The sequence below is a fragment of the Hemitrygon akajei genome, chromosome 6, assembly GCF_048418815.1.
Source record: "Hemitrygon akajei chromosome 6, sHemAka1.3, whole genome shotgun sequence".
In the NCBI taxonomy this organism is placed as follows: Eukaryota; Metazoa; Chordata; class Chondrichthyes; order Myliobatiformes; family Dasyatidae; genus Hemitrygon; species Hemitrygon akajei.
In genome coordinates, this window is record NC_133129.1 from 108,755,079 (window position 1) to 108,769,054 (window position 13,976).

A 13,976-nucleotide genomic window follows, 5' to 3' on the forward strand; every position below is an offset into this window, starting at 1 on the left:
ATTCACCTTGCATTTGAGTATATCATGCCTCTGAGTAGGATACATGCAATATTTATACCGTTCCACCTCACACTGAGTAGTTATGTACACATCCATAAATCAAAATGCATAGAATAGAAAGTAATGCATTCAGATCAATAGAGTGTAGAGATGAATTTTGCGGGAAACTACTATGTGATAACTTGATGTAAACATTATTTTGCTTACCATACGATTTAGAGTAGTATGCAACCAATTTTATGAGTGTGCTACCAAGATTGGAGAAGTTACTTTTAGTAACTTCAACTTTTCTACACAATGGAACATTACCATTTACAGAACTAAACAAAGATATTTACTGTTCCACTCTAAATGTTATGAGGTAGCTTCCTGAATTCACCTTGCATTTGAGTATTTCATGGCTCTGAGTAGGATACATGCAATATTTATACCGTTCCACCTCACCCTGAGTAGTTATGTACACATCCATAACTCAAAATGCATAGAATAGAAAGTAATGCATTCAGCTCAATAGAGTGTAAAGTTGAATTTTGAGGGAAACTACTATGTGATAACTTCATGTAAACCATATTATTTTGCTTACCATATGATTTAGAGTAGTATGCAACCGATTTTATGAGTGTGCTACCAATGTTGGAGGAGTTACTTTTAGTAACTTCAACTTTTTTACACAATGGAACATTACCGTTTACAGAACTTAACAAAGATATTTACTGTTCCACTCTAAATGTTAAGAGGTAGCTTCCTGAATTCACCTTGCATTTGAGTATTTCATGCCTCTGAGTAGGATACATGCAATATTTATACCGTTCCACCTCACCCTGAGTAGTTATGTACACATCCATAAATCAAAATGCATAGAATAGAAAGTAATGCATTCAGCTCAATAGAGTGTAGAGATGAATTTTGCGGGAAACTACTATGTGATAACTTGATGTAAACATTATTTTGCTTACCATACGATTTAGAGTAGTATGCAACCAATTTTATGAGTGTGCTACCAAGATTGGAGAAGTTACTTTTAGTAACTTCAACTTTTTTATACAATGGAACATTACCGTTTACAGAACTAAACAAAGATATTTACTGTTCCACTCTAAATGTTAAGAGGTAGCTTCCTGAATTCACCTTCCATTTGAGTATTCCATGGTTCTGAGTAGGATACATGCAATATTTATACCGTTCCACCTCACCCTGAGTAGTTATGTACACATCCATAAATCAAAATGCATAGAATAGAAAGTAATGCATTCAGCTCAATAGAGTGTAGAGATGAATTTTGCGGGAAACTACTATGTGATAACTTGATGTAAACCTTATTATTTTGCTTACCATCCGATTTAGAGTAGTATGCAACCAATTTTATGAGTGTGTTACCAATGTTCGAGAAGTTACTTTTAGTAACTTCAACTTTTTTACACAAAGGAACATTACCGTTTACAGAACTTAACAAAGATATTTACTGTTCCACTCTAAATGTTAAGAGGTAGCTTCCTGAATTCACCTTGCATTTGAGTATTTCATGCCTCTGAGTAGGATACATGCAATATTTATCCCGTTCCACCTCACCCTGAGTAGATATGTACACATCCATAAATCAAAATGCATAGAATAGAAAGTAATGCATTCAGCTCAATAGAGTGTAGAGATGAATTTTGCGGAAAACTACTATGTGATAACTTGATGTAAACCTTATTATTTTACTTACCACATCACTTAGAGTAGTATGCAACCGATTTTATGAGTGTGTTACCAATGTTCGAGAAGTTACTTTTAGTAACTTCAACTTTTTTACACAAAGGAACATTACCGTTTACAGAACTTAACAAAGATATTTACTGTTCCACTCTAAATGTTAAGAGGTAGCTTCCTGAATTCACCTTGCATTTGAGTATTTCATGGCTCTGAGTAGGATACATGCAATATTTATCCCGTTCCACCTCACCCTGAGTAGTTATGTACACATCCATAAATCAAAATGCATAGAATAGAAAGTAATGCATTCAGCTCAATAGAGTGTAGAGATGAATTTTGCGGGAAACTACTATGTGATAACTTGATGTAAACATTATTTTGCTTACCATACGATTTAGAGTAGTATGCAACCAATTTTATGAGTGTGCTACCAAGGTTGGATAAGTTACTTTTAGTAACTTCAACTTTTTTACACAATGGAACATTACCGTTTACAGAACTAAACAAAGATTTTTACTGTTCCACTCTAAATGTTATGAGTTAGCTTCCTGAATTCACCTTGCATTTGAGTATTCCATGGCTCTGAGTAGGATACATGCAATATTTATACCGTTCCACCTCACCCTGAGTGGTTATGTACACATCCATAAATCAAAATGCATAGAATAGAAAGTAATGCATTCAGCTCAATAGAGTATAAAGTTGAATTTTGCGGGAAACTACTATGTGATAACTTGATGTAAACCTTATTATTTTGCTTACCATATGATTTAGAGTAGTATGCAACCGATTTTATGAGTGTGCTACCAATGTTGGAGGAGTTACTTTTAGTAACTTCAACTTTTTTACACAATGGAACATTACCGTTTACAGAACTTAACAAAGATATTTACTGTTCCACTCTAAATGTTAAGAGGTAGCTTCCTGAATTCACCTTGCATTTGAGTATATCATGCCTCTGAGTAGGATACATGCAATATTTATACCGTTCCACCTCACACTGAGTAGTTATGTACACATCCATAAATCAAAATGCATAGAATAGAAAGTAATGCATTCAGATCAATAGAGTGTAGAGATGAATTTTGCGGGAAACTACTATGTGATAACTTGATGTAAACATTATTTTGCTTACCATACGATTTAGAGTAGTATGCAACCAATTTTATGAGTGTGCTACCAAGATTGGAGAAGTTACTTTTAGTAACTTCAACTTTTCTACACAATGGAACATTACCATTTACAGAACTAAACAAAGATATTTACTGTTCCACTCTAAATGTTATGAGGTAGCTTCCTGAATACACCTTGCATTTGAGTATTTCATGGCTCTGAGTAGGATACATGCAATATTTATACCGTTCCACCTCACCCTGAGTAGTTATGTACACATCCATAACTCAAAATGCATAGAATAGAAAGTAATGCATTCAGCTCAATAGAGTGTAAAGTTGAATTTTGAGGGAAACTACTATGTGATAACTTCATGTAAACCATATTATTTTGCTTACCATATGATGTAGAGTAGTATGCAACCGATTTTATGAGTGTGCTACCAATGTTGGAGGAGTTACTTTTAGTAACTTCAACTTTTTTACACAATGGAACATTACCGTTTACAGAACTTAACAAAGATATTTACTGTTCCACTCTAAATGTTAAGAGGTAGCTTCCTGAATTCACCTTGCATTTGAGTATTTCATGCCTCTGAGTAGGATACATGCAATATTTATACCGTTCCACCTCACCCTGAGTAGTTATGTACACATCCATAAATGAAAATGCATAGAATAGAAAGTAATGCATTCAGCTCAATAGAGTGTAGAGATGAATTTTGCGGGAAACTACTATGTGATAACTTGATGTAAACCTTATTATTTTGCTTACCATACGATTTAGAGTAGTATGCAACCAATTTTATGAGTGTGCTACCAAGGTTGGAGAAGTTACTTTTAGTAACTTCAACTTTTTTATACAATGGAACATTACCGTTTACAGAACTAAACAAAGATTTTTACTGTTACACTCTAAATGTTATGAGGTAGCTTCCTGAATTCACCTTGCATTTGAGTATTTCATGGCTCTGAGTAGGATACATGCAATATTTATACCGTTCCACCTCACCCTGAGTAGTTATGTACACATCCATAACTCAAAATGCATAGAATAGAAAGTAATGCATTCAGCTCAATAGAGTGTAAAGTTGAATTTTGCGGGAAACTACTATGTGATAACTTCATGTAAACCATATTATTTTGCTTACCATATGATTTAGAGTAGTATGCAACCGATTTTATGAGTGTGCTACCAATGTTGGAGAAGTTACTTTTAGTAACTTCAACTTTTTTACACAATGGAACATTACCGTTTACAGAACTAATCAAAGATTTTTACTGTTCCACTCTAAATGTTATGAGGTAGCTTCCTGAATTCACCTTGCATTTGAGTATTCCATGGCTCTGAGTAGGATACATGCAATATTTATACCGTTCCACCTCACCCTGAGTGGTTATGTACACATCTATAAATCAAAATGCATAGAATAAGAAGTAATGCATTCAGCTCAATAGAGTGTAAAGTTGAATTTTGCGGGAAACTACTATGTGATAACTTGATGTAAACCTTATTATTTTACTTACCACATCACTTAGAGTAGTATGCAACCGATTTTATGAGTGTGTTACCAATGTTCGAGAAGTTACTTTTAGTAACTTCAACTTTTTTACACAAAGGAACATTACCGTTTACAGAACTTAACAAAGATATTTACTGTTCCACTCTAAATGTTAAGAGGTAGCTTCCTGAATTCACCTTGCATTTGAGTATTTCATGCCTCTGAGTAGAATACATGCAATATTTATACCGTTCCACCTCACCCTGAGTAGTTATGTACTCATCCATAAATCAAAATGCATAGAATAGAAAGTAATGCATTCAGCTCAATAGAGTGTAGAGATGAATTTTGCGGGAAACTACTATGTGATAACTTGATGTAAACCTTATTATTTTGCTTACGATACGATTTAGTGTAGTATGCAACCAATTTTATGAGTGTGCTACCAAGGTTGGAGAAGTTACTTTTAGTAACTTCAACTTTTCTACACAATGGAACATTACCATTTACAGAACTAAACAAAGATATTTACTGTTCCACTCTAAATGTTATGAGGTAGCTTCCTGAATTCACCTTGCATTTGAGTATTTCATGGCTCTGAGTAGGATACATGCAATATTTATACCGTTCCACCTCACCCTGAGTGGTTATGTACACATCCATAAATCAAAATGCATAGAATAGAAAGTAATGCATTCAGCTCAATAGAGTGTAAAGTTGAATTTTGCGGGAAACTACTATGTGATAAGTTGATGTAAACCTTATTATTTTACTTACCACATCACTTAGAGTAGTATGCAACCGATTTTATGAGTGTGCTACCAATGTTCGAGAAGTTACTTTTAGTAACTTCAACTTTTTTACACAATGGAACATTACGGTTTACAGAACTTAACAAAGATATTTACTGTTCCACTCTAAATGTTAAGAGGTAGCTTCCTGAATTCACCTTGCATTTGAGTATTTCATGGCTCTGATTAGGATACATGCAATATTTATACCGTTCCACCTCACCCTGAGTAGTTATGTACACATCCATAACTCAAAATGCATAGAATAGAAAGTAATGCATTCAGCTCAATAGAGTGTAGAGATGAATTTTGCGGGAAACTACTATGTGATAACTTGATGTAAACCTTATTATTTTGCTTACCATACGATTTAGAGTAGTATGCAACCAATTTTATGAGTGTGCTACCAAGGTTGGATAAGTTACTTTTAGTAACTTCAACTTTTCTGCACAATAGAACATTACCATTTACAGAACTAAACAAAGATATTTACTGTTCCACTCTAAATGTTATGAGGTAGCTTCCTGAATTCACCTTGCATTTGAGTATTTCATGGCTCTGAGTAGGATACATGCAATATTTATACCGTTCCACCTCACCCTGAGTGGTTATGTACACATCCATAAATCAAAATGCATAGAATAGAAAGTAATGCATTCAGCTCAATAGAGTGTAGAGATGAATTTTGCGGGAAACTACTATGTGATAACTTGATGTAAACCTTATTATTTTGCTTACCATACGATTTAGAGTAGTATGCAACCAATTTTATGAGTGTGCTACCAAGGTTGGAGAAGTTACTTTTAGTAACTTCAACTTTTTTATACAATGGAACATTACCGTTTACAGAACTAAACAAAGATTTTTACTGTTACACTCTAAATGTTATGAGGTAGCTTCCTGAATTCACCTTGCATTTGAGTATTTCATGGCTCTGAGTAGGATACATGCAATATTTATACCGTTCCACCTCACCCTGAGTAGTTATGTACACATCCATAACTCAAAATGCATAGAATAGAAAGTAATGCATTCAGCTCAATAGAGTGTAAAGTTGAATTTTGCGGGAAACTACTATGTGATAACTTCATGTAAACCATATTATTTTGCTTACCATATGATTTAGAGTAGTATGCAACCGATTTTATGAGTGTGCTACCAATGTTGGAGAAGTTACTTTTAGTAACTTCAACTTTTTTACACAATGGAACATTACCGTTTACAGAACTAAACAAAGATTTTTACTGTTCCACTCTAAATGTTATGAGGTAGCTTCCTGAATTCACCTTGCATTTGAGTATTTCATGGCTCTGAGTAGGATACATGCAATATTTATACCGTTCCACCTCACCCTGAGTAGTTATGTACACATCCATAACTCAAAATGCATAGAATAGAAAGTAATGCATTCAGCTCAATAGAGTGTAAAGTTGAATTTTGAGGGAAACTACTATGTGATAACTTCATGTAAACCATATTATTTTGCTTACCATATGATGTAGAGTAGTATGCAACCGATTTTATGAGTGTGCTACCAATGTTGGAGGAGTTACTTTTAGTAACTTCAACTTTTTTACACAATGGAACATTACCGTTTACAGAACTTAACAAAGATATTTACTGTTCCACTCTAAATGTTAAGAGGTAGCTTCCTGAATTCACCTTGCATTTGAGTATTTCATGCCTCTGAGTAGGATACATGCAATATTTATACCGTTCCACCTCACCCTGAGTAGTTATGTACACATCCATAAATCAAAATGCATAGAATAGAAAGTAATGCATTCAGCTCAATAGAGTGTAGAGATGAATTTTGCGGGAAACTACTATGTGATAACTTGATGTAAACATTATTTTGCTTACCATACGATTTAGAGTAGTATGCAACCAATTTTATGAGTGTGCTACCAAGATTGGAGAAGTTACTTTTAGTAACTTCAACTTTTTTATACAATGGAACATTACCGTTTACAGAACTAAACAAAGATATTTACTGTTCCACTCTAAATGTTAAGAGGTAGCTTCCTGAATTCACCTTCCATTTGAGTATTCCATGGTTCTGAGTAGGATACATGCAATATTTATACCGTTCCACCTCACCCTGAGTAGTTATGTACACATCCATAAATCAAAATGCATAGAATAGAAAGTAATGCATTCAGCTCAATAGAGTGTAGAGATGAATTTTGCGGGAAACTACTATGTGATAACTTGATGTAAACATTATTTTGCTTACCATACGATTTAGAGTAGTATGCAACCAATTTTATGAGTGTGCTACCAAGATTGGAGAAGTTACTTTTAGTAACTTCAACTTTTTTATACAATGGAACATTACCGTTTACAGAACTAAACAAAGATATTTACTGTTCCACTCTAAATGTTAAGAGGTAGCTTCCTGAATTCACCTTCCATTTGAGTATTCCATGGCTCTGAGTAGGATACATGCAATATTTATACCGTTCCACCTCACCCTGAGTAGTTATGTACACATCCATAAATCAAAATGCATAGAATAGAAAGTAATGCATTCAGCTCAATAGAGTGTAGAGATGAATTTTGCGGGAAACTACTATGTGATAACTTGATGTAAACCTTATTATTTTGCTTACCATACGATTTAGAGTAGTATGCAACCAATTTTATGAGTGTGCTACCAAGGTTGGAGAAGTTACTTTTAGTAACTTCAACTTTTTTATACAATGGAACATTACCGTTTACAGAACTAAACAAAGATTTTTACTGTTACACTCTAAATGTTATGAGGTAGCTTCCTGAATTCACCTTGCATTTGAGTATTTCATGGCTCTGAGTAGGATACATGCAATATTTATACCGTTCCACCTCACCCTGAGTAGTTATGTACACATCCATAACTCAAAATGCATAGAATAGAAAGTAATGCATTCAGCTCAATAGAGTGTAAAGTTGAATTTTGCGGGAAACTACTATGTGATAACTTCATGTAAACCATATTATTTTGCTTACCATATGATTTAGAGTAGTATGCAACCGATTTTATGAGTGTGCTACCAATGTTGGAGAAGTTACTTTTAGTAACTTCAACTTTTTTACACAATGGAACATTACCGTTTACAGAACTAAACAAAGATTTTTACTGTTCCACTCTAAATGTTATGAGGTAGCTTCCTGAATTCACCTTGCATTTGAGTATTTCATGGCTCTGAGTAGGATACATGCAATATTTATACCGTTCCACCTCACCCTGAGTAGTTATGTACACATCCATAACTCAAAATGCATAGAATAGAAAGTAATGCATTCAGCTCAATAGAGTGTAAAGTTGAATTTTGAGGGAAACTACTATGTGATAACTTGATGTAAACATTATTTTGCTTACCATACGATTTAGAGTAGTATGCAACCAATTTTATGAGTGTGCTACCAAGATTGGAGAAGTTACTTTTAGTAACTTCAACTTTTTTATACAATGGAACATTACCGTTTACAGAACTAAACAAAGATATTTACTGTTCCACTCTAAATGTTAAGAGGTAGCTTCCTGAATTCACCTTCCATTTGAGTATTCCATGGTTCTGAGTAGGATACATGCAATATTTATACCGTTCCACCTCACCCTGAGTAGTTATGTACACATCCATAAATCAAAATGCATAGAATAGAAAGTAATGCATTCAGCTCAATAGAGTGTAGAGATGAATTTTGCGGGAAACTACTATGTGATAACTTGATGTAAACATTATTTTGCTTACCATACGATTTAGAGTAGTATGCAACCAATTTTATGAGTGTGCTACCAAGATTGGAGAAGTTACTTTTAGTAACTTCAACTTTTTTATACAATGGAACATTACCGTTTACAGAACTAAACAAAGATATTTACTGTTCCACTCTAAATGTTAAGAGGTAGCTTCCTGAATTCACCTTCCATTTGAGTATTCCATGGCTCTGAGTAGGATACATGCAATATTTATACCGTTCCACCTCACCCTGAGTAGTTATGTACACATCCATAAATCAAAATGCATAGAATAGAAAGTAATGCATTCAGCTCAATAGAGTGTAGAGATGAATTTTGCGGGAAACTACTATGTGATAACTTGATGTAAACCTTATTATTTTGCTTACCATACGATTTAGAGTAGTATGCAACCAATTTTATGAGTGTGCTACCAAGGTTGGAGAAGTTACTTTTAGTAACTTCAACTTTTTTATACAATGGAACATTACCGTTTACAGAACTAAACAAAGATTTTTACTGTTACACTCTAAATGTTATGAGGTAGCTTCCTGAATTCACCTTGCATTTGAGTATTTCATGGCTCTGAGTAGGATACATGCAATATTTATACCGTTCCACCTCACCCTGAGTAGTTATGTACACATCCATAACTCAAAATGCATAGAATAGAAAGTAATGCATTCAGCTCAATAGAGTGTAAAGTTGAATTTTGCGGGAAACTACTATGTGATAACTTCATGTAAACCATATTATTTTGCTTACCATATGATTTAGAGTAGTATGCAACCGATTTTATGAGTGTGCTACCAATGTTGGAGAAGTTACTTTTAGTAACTTCAACTTTTTTACACAATGGAACATTACCGTTTACAGAACTAATCAAAGATTTTTACTGTTCCACTCTAAATGTTATGAGGTAGCTTCCTGAATTCACCTTGCATTTGAGTATTCCATGGCTCTGAGTAGGATACATGCATTATTTATACCGTTCCACCTCACCCTGAGTGGTTATGTACACATCTATAAATCAAAATGCATAGAATAAGAAGTAATGCATTCAGCTCAATAGAGTGTAAAGTTGAATTTTGCGGGAAACTACTATGTGATAACTTGATGTAAACCTTATTATTTTACTTACCACATCACTTAGAGTAGTATGCAACCGATTTTATGAGTGTGTTACCAATGTTCGAGAAGTTACTTTTAGTAACTTCAACTTTTTTACACAAAGGAACATTACCGTTTACAGAACTTAACAAAGATATTTACTGTTCCACTCTAAATGTTAAGAGGTAGCTTCCTGAATTCACCTTGCATTTGAGTATTTCATGCCTCTGAGTAGAATACATGCAATATTTATACCGTTCCACCTCACCCTGAGTAGTTATGTACTCATCCATAAATCAAAATGCATAGAATAGAAAGTAATGCATTCAGCTCAATAGAGTGTAGAGATGAATTTTGCGGGAAACTACTATGTGATAACTTGATGTAAACCTTATTATTTTGCTTACGATACGATTTAGTGTAGTATGCAACCAATTTTATGAGTGTGCTACCAAGGTTGGAGAAGTTACTTTTAGTAACTTCAACTTTTCTACACAATGGAACATTACCATTTACAGAACTAAACAAAGATATTTACTGTTCCACTCTAAATGTTATGAGGTAGCTTCCTGAATTCACCTTGCATTTGAGTATTTCATGGCTCTGATTAGGATACATGCAATATTTATACCGTTCCACCTCACCCTGAGTAGTTATGTACACATCCATAACTCAAAATGCATAGAATAGAAAGTAATGCATTCAGCTCAATAGAGTGTAGAGATGAATTTTGCGGGAAACTACTATGTGATAACTTGATGTAAACCTTATTATTTTGCTTACCATACGATTTAGAGTAGTATGCAACCAATTTTATGAGTGTGCTACCAAGGTTGGATAAGTTACTTTTAGTAACTTCAACTTTTCTGCACAATAGAACATTACCATTTACAGAACTAAACAAAGATATTTACTGTTCCACTCTAAATGTTATGAGGTAGCTTCCTGAATTCACCTTGCATTTGAGTATTTCATGGCTCTGAGTAGGATACATGCAATATTTATACCGTTCCACCTCACCCTGAGTGGTTATGTACACATCCATAAATCAAAATGCATAGAATAGAAAGTAATGCATTCAGCTCAATAGAGTGTAGAGATGAATTTTGCGGGAAACTACTATGTGATAACTTGATGTAAACCTTATTATTTTGCTTACCATACGATTTAGAGTAGTATGCAACCAATTTTATGAGTGTGCTACCAAGGTTGGAGAAGTTACTTTTAGTAACTTCAACTTTTTTATACAATGGAACATTACCGTTTACAGAACTAAACAAAGATTTTTACTGTTACACTCTAAATGTTATGAGGTAGCTTCCTGAATTCACCTTGCATTTGAGTATTTCATGGCTCTGAGTAGGATACATGCAATATTTATACCGTTCCACCTCACCCTGAGTAGTTATGTACACATCCATAACTCAAAATGCATAGAATAGAAAGTAATGCATTCAGCTCAATAGAGTGTAAAGTTGAATTTTGCGGGAAACTACTATGTGATAACTTCATGTAAACCATATTATTTTGCTTACCATATGATTTAGAGTAGTATGCAACCGATTTTATGAGTGTGCTACCAATGTTGGAGAAGTTACTTTTAGTAACTTCAACTTTTTTACACAATGGAACATTACCGTTTACAGAACTAAACAAAGATTTTTACTGTTCCACTCTAAATGTTATGAGGTAGCTTCCTGAATTCACCTTGCATTTGAGTATTCCATGGCTCTGAGTAGGATACATGCAATATTTATACCGTTTCACCTCACCCTGAGTGGTTATGTACACATCCATAAATCAAAATGCATAGAATAAGAAGTAATGCATTCAGCTCAATAGAGTGTAAAGTTGAATTTTGCGGGAAACTACTATGTGATAACTTGATTTAAACCTTATTATTTTACTTACCACATCACCTAGAGTAGTATGCAACCGATTTTATGAGTGTGTTACCAATGTTCGAGAAGTTACTTTTAGTAACTTCAACTTTTTTACACAAAGGAACATTACCGTTTACAGATCTTAACAAAGATATTTACTGTTCCACTCTAAATGTTAAGAGGTAGCTTCCTGAATTCACCTTGCATTTGAGTATTTCATGCCTCTGAGTAGGATACATGCAATATTTATACCGTTCCACCTCACCCTGAGTAGTTATGTACACATCCATAAATCAAAATGCATAGAATAGAAAGTAATGCATTCAGCTCAATAGAGTGTAGAGATGAATTTTGCGGGAAACTTCTATGTGATAACTTGATGTAAACCTTATTATTTTGCTTACCATACGATTTAGAGTAGTATGCAACAAATTTTATGAGTGTGCTACCAAGGTTGGAGAAGTTACTTTTAGTAACTTCAACTTTTCTACACAATGGAACATTACCATTTACAGAACTAAACAAAGATATTTACTGTTCCACTCTAAATGTTATGAGGTAGCTTCCTGAATTCACCTTGCATTTGAGTATTTCATGGCTCTGATTAGGATACATGCAATATTTATACCATTCCACCTCACCCTGAGTAGTTATGTACACATCCATAACTCAAAATGCATAGAATAGAAAGTAATGCATTCAGCTCAATAGAGTGTAGAGATGAATTTTGCGGGAAACTACTATGTGATAACTTGATGTAAACATTATTTTGCTTACCATACGATTTAGAGTAGTATGCAACCAATTTTATGAGTGTGCTACCAAGGTTGGATAAGTTACTTTTAGTAACTTCAACTTTTTTACACAATGGAACATTACCGTTTACAGAACTAAACAAAGATTTTTACTGTTCCACTCTAAATGTTATGAGTTAGCTTCCTGAATTCACCTTGCATTTGAGTATTCCATGGCTCTGAGTAGGATACATGCAATATTTATACCGTTCCACCTCACCCTGAGTGGTTATGTACACATCCATAAATCAAAATGCATAGAATAGAAAGTAATGCATTCAGCTCAATAGAGTATAAAGTTGAATTTTGCGGGAAACTACTATGTGATAACTTGATGTAAACCTTATTATTTTGCTTACCATATGATTTAGAGTAGTATGCAACCGATTTTATGAGTGTGCTACCAATGTTGGAGGAGTTACTTTTAGTAACTTCAACTTTTTTACACAATGGAACATTACCGTTTACAGAACTTAACAAAGATATTTACTGTTCCACTCTAAATGTTAAGAGGTAGCTTCCTGAATTCACCTTGCATTTGAGTATATCATGCCTCTGAGTAGGATACATGCAATATTTATACCGTTCCACCTCACACTGAGTAGTTATGTACACATCCATAAATCAAAATGCATAGAATAGAAAGTAATGCATTCAGATCAATAGAGTGTAGAGATGAATTTTGCGGGAAACTACTATGTGATAACTTGATGTAAACATTATTTTGCTTACCATACGATTTAGAGTAGTATGCAACCAATTTTATGAGTGTGCTACCAAGATTGGAGAAGTTACTTTTAGTAACTTCAACTTTTCTACACAATGGAACATTACCATTTACAGAACTAAACAAAGATATTTACTGTTCCACTCTAAATGTTATGAGGTAGCTTCCTGAATTCACCTTGCATTTGAGTATTTCATGGCTCTGAGTAGGATACATGCAATATTTATACCGTTCCACCTCACCCTGAGTAGTTATGTACACATCCATAACTCAAAATGCATAGAATAGAAAGTAATGCATTCAGCTCAATAGAGTGTAAAGTTGAATTTTGAGGGAAACTACTATGTGATAACTTCATGTAAACCATATTATTTTGCTTACCATATGATTTAGAGTAGTATGCAACCGATTTTATGAGTGTGCTACCAATGTTGGAGGAGTTACTTTTAGTAACTTCAACTTTTTTACACAATGGAACATTACCGTTTACAGAACTTAACAAAGATATTTACTGTTCCACTCTAAATGTTAAGAGGTAGCTTCCTGAATTCACCTTCCATTTGAGTATTCCATGGTTCTGAGTAGGATACATGCAATATTTATACCGTTCCACCTCACCCTGAGTAGTTATGTACACATCC